This window comes from Wolffia australiana, chromosome 3 (genome assembly GCF_029677425.1).
Source record: "Wolffia australiana isolate 7733 chromosome 3, ASM2967742v1".
Lineage (NCBI taxonomy): Eukaryota > Viridiplantae > Streptophyta > Magnoliopsida > Alismatales > Araceae > Wolffia > Wolffia australiana.
Window position 1 is genome coordinate 4,227,501 of NC_135837.1, and position 8,428 is coordinate 4,235,928.

The 8,428-nt window shown below is 39.7% G+C and overlaps 1 pseudogene; it reads right to left on the minus strand.

The window, feature by feature from the left end:
- Positions 1-549: 549 nt before the first annotated feature.
- On the minus strand, positions 550-1,233 carry LOC144700695 (ethylene-responsive transcription factor ERF043 pseudogene; annotated as a pseudogene).
- Positions 1,234-8,428: the final 7,195 nt, after the last annotated feature.

Here is an 8,428-nt window from a genome sequence, read left to right on the forward strand (position 1 = left end):
ATATATATAGAGAGAGAGATATATAGAGATAGAGAGATATATAGAGATATATATATATATAGAGAGAGAGATAGAGAGAATAAGAGAGAGTAGCTGAGCGGGAGAGAGAGAGCGAGAGAGAGAGAGAGAGATAGAGAGAGAGATAGAGAGAATAAGAGAGAGTAGCTGAGAGAGAGAGAGCGTGAGAGAGAGAGAGATAGAGAGAATAAGAGAGAGTAGCTGAGAGAGAGAGCGAGAGAGCGAGAGAGAGAGAGAGAGAGAGAGAGAGAGAGAGAGAGAGAGAGAGAGAGAGAGAGAGAGAGAGAGAGAGAGAGAGAGAGAGAGAGAGAGAGAGAGAGAGAGAGAGAGAGAGAGAGAGAGAGAGAGAGATCCGCGCTGTTGCCATTAATAGTCGAAGAGTCTAACACTGCAGTCTACAGCCAGGGGACCTCGCCTAAGGAAAAAACCTTAGATCCACGAGTAGACGTCAGGCGTCACCGGATCTTGCAGCCGGCAAACTAAACTCCCATGCCTTGAATATCTCTCACCGAATACTCAAGTCTGAACCCAAAACAAGAACCAGCACCACGCGATAACATTGATAACAGCAACGATGATAATGATGACGACGATGATAATCATCCCCAGGACATGATATGCCCATCGGAGCTCGGCAAAGAAGCGCAGAAAAAATCCCACGTCACCTCATCATCCGGCTTCGTCAAGAGCGCCCATCCGCCGTCGATCGCCGGGAGATCGCCGATCTCGCCCCAGAAGTCATTCCCCTTCTCTTCTTCTAGGCTGATCCCTTCTCTCTTGTCCTCTTCTTCTTCCTCTTCGGAGGAGGAGGCCAAATTACACGCAAAATGGGCTTCCGCGGCGCCGCCCGCGGCCGGCAGCTCCATCGCTGCGGCCGCCGCGGCCGCCGCCTGAATATCCCTCGCCATGGCCGACGCCGGCCGCGGCAAAAGCTCCGCCAGAGAAGGAAAATTGAGAAGCGCCTTTCTCCCCTTCAAGCAGAGCGCCGCTACGTCGTAGGCTCGCGCGGCCATCTCCGCCGTGGGGAACGAGCCCAGCCATATCCTCGACTTCTTCCTCGGCTCTCTTATCTCCGTCACCCATCTCCCCCATCGCCTCTTTCTCACTCCTCTGTAGAGAGGATGCCGCGTTCCCGTCTCCGTTTTCTTCGCCTCCGCCTTCTCCTCCATTCTTCTCTCTGGGCGCTGCTCTGGTTGGGCTTGCTTGTTCTTCAGGGAGATATTTATGCATGAAATGAAGCCATGTGGGGGGACAGCCAACCACGTGACAAATACATTTTCATATTTTATATGGACGAGGCATCTCTCCTCCATTCACTCGCAACAACCACTCTTAGAAAGAAAGGGTTGATCTTTTTACCGATTTTCCGCTTTCGGAAAATGTCAACTGTCCGCCTCAAAACCCCCGTTCCCCGCATCCTTGTCTCTTCCCAAGCAGCCCAACTCTCTCTCTCTCTCTCTCTCTCACACACACTCTATAGTTAAATCTTTTTTCTATCTCTCCATTTTCTCTGTCTCTGGTTGTATCTATATCTCTCTCTCTTTCCCTCCGTCCCTCTCTTTCCCTCTCTTTCCCTCTCTTTCTCTCTTCCATCCCTCCCCTTTTCTCTCTCTCCCTATGTCCCTCTCTCTCTCCCTCTCCCTCTCTCTCTCTCCCTTTCTCCCTCTCTCCCTCTTTCTCTCTCTCTCTCTCTCTCTCCCTTTCTCCCTCTCTCCCTCTCTCCCTCTCTATTTCCCTCTCCCTCTCCCTCTTTCTCCCTCCCTCTCTCCCTCTCCGTCTCCCTCTCTCTCCTACTCTCTGCCCCTGTCTGTCTCTGTCTCTCTCCCCTTCTGTCCCTCTGTCCCTCTCTCTCTTCCCTTATGTCCCTGTCTATCAGTCTCTCTTTCTCTCTTCCCCTCTGTTCCGCTCTCTCTCTTTCCCCCTCCTTCTCTCTTTCTCTCTCTCTCTCCCTCCCTCTCGTGTTGTCTCCTTGTCTCTCTCCCTCCCTCTCTTGCTGTCTCCTTGTCTCTCTCTCCCTCCCTCTCTTGCTGTCTCCTTCTCTCTCTCTCTCTGTCTCTCTCTCTCTCCCCTCTCCTTCTCCCTCTCTCCCTCTCTCTCCTTCTCTCTATCCCTCTCTCTCCCTCTCTCTCTTTTTTTCTCTCTCTCTCTCTTGCCCTGTCTCTCTCTCTCTCTGTCTCCCTTTTTCTCTGTCGCCCTCTCTCTCTCTCTCTTGTGTGTCTCTCCCTCTGACTCTCTCGCCCTGCCTCTCTCTCTCTCTCTCCCTCAATATATACATGTATTGAGTTTGATAATCAGAATGTACTGCAAAGTATTATTTTAGAAACTGAGTTCCGGAGAGATAGATACGGACGAAGAGGGAGAGAGAAATGTGAGGGAGAGTGGGAAAGTGTGAGCGATAGTGTGAAATGTTGATAAACATACACAGAGAGATAGCGGTCGATAGAGACTGGTTGAGAAGGATATCAAGAGAGGTAGAAATAAAGACAGGGAGCCGTGAGATAGAGAGAGCGACATATCTATGGATAAAAATTGAGACGGAGACATAGATAAATAGAGAGAGAGATAGGAGCGAGATACAGATAAATTGGAGAGAGAGAGAGAATTAGATCGAGATAGAGACAGAAAGAGCGAGATAAGATATAAAGATAAAGATATAGATAGAGGGAAATATAGAAGCAGTGAGATGGAGAGAGTATGTGAAATAGATAGAGGTTTAGGTAGAGATATATAGATAAAGAGAGATATATAGAGTGATGAATAGATAGTTAGAGAGAGATATACACAGATAGATAGAGAGATAAATAGATAGATAGAGCGAGGTACAGATATTGATGGATGGATAAGTAGACAGAGAGATAGATACATAGATAGATAGATAGAGAGATAGATAGATAGATAAATTGATTGATCAATAGATAAATTGATAGATACAGAAAGGGATAGATAGATTAATAGGTACATAGATAGATAGATATATAGATAGTTGGATAGATAGAGACAGATACATAGAGAGATAGATAGATATAGATAGGAAGAGAGAGATAGATAGATAGAATTGATAGATCGATAGATAGAATTGATAGATCGAGAGATAGATAGATAGAATTGATAGATCGAGAGATAGATAGATAGAATTGATAGATCGAGAGATAGATAGATAGAATTGATAGATCGAGAGATAGATAGATAGAATTGATAGATCGAGAGATAGATAGATAGATCAAGAGAGAGATATACAGAGAGAAAGATTGAGAGAGAGATAGAGAGAGAACGACATAATAGAGCGAGATAGAACAGACAGAGAGAGAGATAGAATAGAGAAAAATAGAGAGAGACGTTTAAGGACGTGTGAACACGGGCAAGCCATCAGGAGCCGGATGGAAACCTGCCCACGGGGTTTTACACTTTTACTTCCGAGCCAAGTGGACGCGTTATGGTGATTCAGCCATTGTACGGAGCAGACTAAAGATTAAAAGAAAGAAAGGAACGCTGTGCCGAACGCCAATGCCCTCTCGTGAAGTTAAGGAATAGGGCCGACCCGGAGCCATTAACCGGTCCCAAGTGGCCCTTTGACTGGCATTTTGCGGGCCCTTCTAGTGTACGAAATCACGCCCAAAGATCCCAACATTTGCGGTTTGGATAAGTAGGCAGAGACATAATGGTAGATGGATAAATAGAGAGAGAGATAATGGTGGATGGATCTATAGAGAGTTGGTGGACTTTTCGAGTGAGAGATAGCAATCCATCGATAGATTGATAGATCAATATGTTCATAATCAAGATTTCTCTCTCTCTCTCTCTCTCTCCATCCGCCTACCATTATCTCTCCATATCTCAGTCTGTACCTCCATCTATCTATCTTTCTATTTATCCATCCAGCGCCATATCTCTCTCTATTTCTATCTCTTTCTCTATCAATTTATCTACCTATATATCTCTGTCTGTCCACCTACTTACCAACCTACATACCGACCTACCTATCTATCAATATATGTATCCATCTATCTAGCTATGTTTCATCTATCTATCTATCTATCTATCTATCTATCTATCTATCTATCTATCTATCTATCTATCTATCTATCTATCTATCTATCTATCTATCTATATATATATCTATCTATCTATCTATCTATATATCTATCTATCTATCTATCTATCTATCTATCTATCTATCTATCTATCTATCTATCTATCTATCTATCTAGTTCTCTGTCTATCTATCTATCTATCTAGTTCTCTGTCTTTCTATCTATCAATCTGTAGCTCTCTGTCTATCCATCTACTGCCATCTCTTTCTCCCAGCCTCTATCTTCCTCTCTCTATCTATCCACCTACTGCCGTTTTTGTCTCTCTCTACGTATCTACCACTATCTCTCTCTCTCTCTATTGATTTATTCTTCTATCGCTATCTTTTGCTTTATGTATCTACCACTATCTCTCTCTCTCTCTCTCTCTCTCTCTCTTTCTCTCTCTCTCTCGTCATTAACACAATGGCGTCCAAGATGACTGCTGGACTGGGACAATGAACAGAACATCCACGCGAAACACACGTAGAAGTTTGCCCGGAATCTAACGACCGCCGTTGTCGATCAAACACCAATTCATATTGCAAGATCTGCTCTCCAGCCAGAAGCTTCATTTCTTGAATGGTCCCCTCGTTTACAGCCTGGAAATCCTCTCCACACTGTGGTGTGGTTCAACAATTCCCTTTGTTCGACGCTCACTCAAAAACTTTCAGACCATAGCCATTATGGTAAAATCTTGTAACAAAAATAAAACTGACCATATAACTTGCAAAATACAGCTAATTTATATTTTTTTACCATGATTTTTCAGTGTCCGTGGAACGAGCTGAAGAAAGTTGGTATGTTTAGTGGAGAAGAAGCAATAAATTGGGCCTTCTCAGGACCAATCTTTTTTATGCAACAATTTAAAATAAAGCAATAAATATGACACTTTGGAAACTCAAGTGTATGAACAACAAAGGAGGATCTCCACGCCTTGTATGGTGAGGGAGAGATCACACACAGGAGAGAGAGAGAAGGCACCAATATATCCAAATAGACCCCTTCTTATTGTTTAACACAATATAAATCGATTATTTGGCATCATTCTTGGGAATTTTTGGGGTTCCAAATAACTATTTATTATTGATTTTCTCCCTCACAGTCTTGCTTTCATGATTTTCCTAGCCACAGACACGTTCTAGCAATGTATGTCAGAAAATTCATTTAAACTATCATTATCATCTCATGATGTAATTGATTTACATGGAAAAAAATAATATATTCTTATTAGATATATCATGTTGAGTCACATGCATCTTCTGTCATGCCTTTAAAAAGAATGCAGTTGTGTCGTGCCTTTAAAAAGAATTATCTACCATTTATGTGAAATTTCTTGAGAATAGGGTTGCGGTGATGAGAATGAGCATGATGAGCTTCTGTAATAAGAAACAATTGAATAAGATCTATGACTAGACCATCACCACACTCATTTCCATTTCCCAAAAAGTATTCATTGATAAATTATAAAATAATATATTTTTTGAAGATATAAATATCTCAGAGATTCTTTGATTTTAATGTAATATTATAATAAATTATTTTAGACATTTTTCATTTTGGAATGACTAAGAGAGTGCTTAAAAAGCAGATAAATATTAATATAGATTTTATGAAGTTATTCCTCATTTCTAAATGGATAAAAATGTTTCTTTGAAGTACATGCATGACAATTTCATATTGGCTAGTGATAGGATATAATCCCAAACCTTCGGAATGAAAAGAAATGATTTTTTTGGAGGATTTTTTTACTGAAAAAAATTCCTAAATCAAATTCAACTGGAATAAACTCAATAATGAACCTTTTTACTGAATATTATGAGCTATTATTTAATCCAGAAAAGCATGAGATGCTATCATTCATTTAATAATATAACACGGAATTATCATTCTTGGTCAGGTCTTAAATCTTCTCTTATGATGGTCTTATTCCGCTTCGATTTTTTTAGATCTATGTACTTTTATCGAGCTACATCATACCTTGTCTATCAATAAAATGGGACAAGATACCACCCAAAACAACTATGAAATATTAGTTTTTTACATGCCATTAAGCATGCTACATGGGTCAAGATTCCTCTACCTCTCGCCATCGTGCCCCTCACCAGCGACCAAATTCCGGCGACAAAGTGTTGAGGAGTCAGCACCTGATGACGAGTGCACCAACTCGCCAAGACAACCGACATGCGTGGCTAGGACCTAATTCAGATTAGATTGTAAAATCGATTAATAAGCTATACTCGTTAGAGGTTTAGATGGCAGGATTAAATATAGGATTAAAGATAGAATAGGATGAAATCTAGACGGCTAGGATTAAATCTAGTTAGAGTTATAACAGACAGGATTGCAACGGGTCCACGGCACCGATCGACGGCCCCGATCGGTGCACCCGTCTAGATATAACGGCCCAGATTTGATCTGCCTAAGACTGTAAGAGAACGGGACCACCGCACCGATCGACGGCCCCGATCGGTGCACTCGCTGCATTATAACAGCTCAGATCAAATACAGGTTTAAACGAATATATCCGTTGTAGTTTGTTACAACGGATACATTCGATAACGGCTACCTACTATTTCTATCACCGTATACTCTTATAAAAACAAACTAAATGTAAGATCTATAGTATGGAGAATACAACGATCCTTTAATCCTAGCTCTCGGCGTCTCCTCCTTCTCTCTCACTGATCTCGATCTCCACTTCTTCTCCTCTCTTCCTTCAACCTCTGCAAAGGCTTTCTTCACACAAAGAAGGCAATCTCTGCCGATTTCTACCGGAGGTTCAAATACAATTTTTGAACAAATTGGATTGTAAAAACGCCTTCAAATTGTTCTCATTCTTCTTGGAAACTCTTGGTTAGAGAAGTTACTGTTCTTCAACCTAAAAGGGGAAGACAAGAAGCTGAGAATCATGGAAAGGATCGAGGACTTACCTGAAAGAAGACTCGGCTGGAAGAGGATCTGAAGCCATCGGTGACCCCAAATGGAAGAGTACTCTAGTAAGTTATCGAATATCAGATAGCAATCGTTGAAACTCTACAAGATTCAAACCACTTAAGGAGATTGATACACTCTACAACAGTCCAAAGTTTTGTGAAATATTTCATCAAACAGGTGTTCCTCATTGCTTTCCAATCAAATTTAATCAATTTTTCTTATTGTTTCCTAATCCAAGTAAAATCTCTTAAAATACCTAACGACTAAAAAGTTACGCATCTTATTCTGTAGATTTTCTGGTCACAGAAAGACAAAGCCGCTTGCGTTTGGCATTAAACACATCATAGTTACCTTTCTTCAGTCTGGCATTTCGTCTAACATTTCATTCCCATAGTCATTTCATTTTCAAAAGTTTATTCAGAATTATCCACTATAAATTGACTTATAAAAATTTGATAAAAATTACCTTAATTCTCTAATCTACAGATACTCTCATAATAAAAATGAACTTAACCATCTACATATCACCCTAACTACATCTTTATATTCTACTTAACCATCTTCAGAAATTCTTCATATTTTTCTATATGGAATTCAAATATCAAAAATATAAATATCTTATGGTTATTATTATCCTGGAAATTCGTATCCCTATATTTTAGCTGATTAGTTAATTCCATCACTAAGAGCCAATCCCTGAGGATACAACCTTACTATCTGCTGTATATCTTTGAGTGGGATTAAAACTTCATAGATATTATTCGATAGAAAATTGATAACAACGACATTAGAACACCCAATTTTGCTCTATCAACCACTACTTACAAAACAAATAAGAATGAATGAAAAAAGAGATACACCCTTGGTTTGAAACTATTGAAAATTTGAATGTTTTGATTTCATTCCATGAAGAAAACATTCGAAAGGAGGAGGGAACTATTTGAATTTCTATTCATTAAAATATTCATGTATTTAATGAAAATGGGAATAATATATTTTTAAAAATGCTATACAGTTAAAGAGACCTACCTCAAATATTCCATGCTATCCTTGGCCCCAATAACTTGAGTTTCAAAGTTAAATATTTCTATCATAATAGTCAAAATTTTATTTTCAGTTGCATTATATATAATATTTTAATAAAATTCTCAAATTTTTTTGTGTAATACACAAATTATGATTGCTATGATGATGCCATTCATAAATAATATTAGTTCTTTGATTCATTCAAGCAGGAAGCTCAACATCTAATACTGATCTGATAACGTGATAAATGAACATATATTTCCATATATTTTAGATGTTTTTAGTATTATTAATTTAAATTTTATCATGTTATTATTTGAATTAACCCAATATTTATGCATTAGCTAGAAATTCCAACTTTTGCACATTATGATTAATTT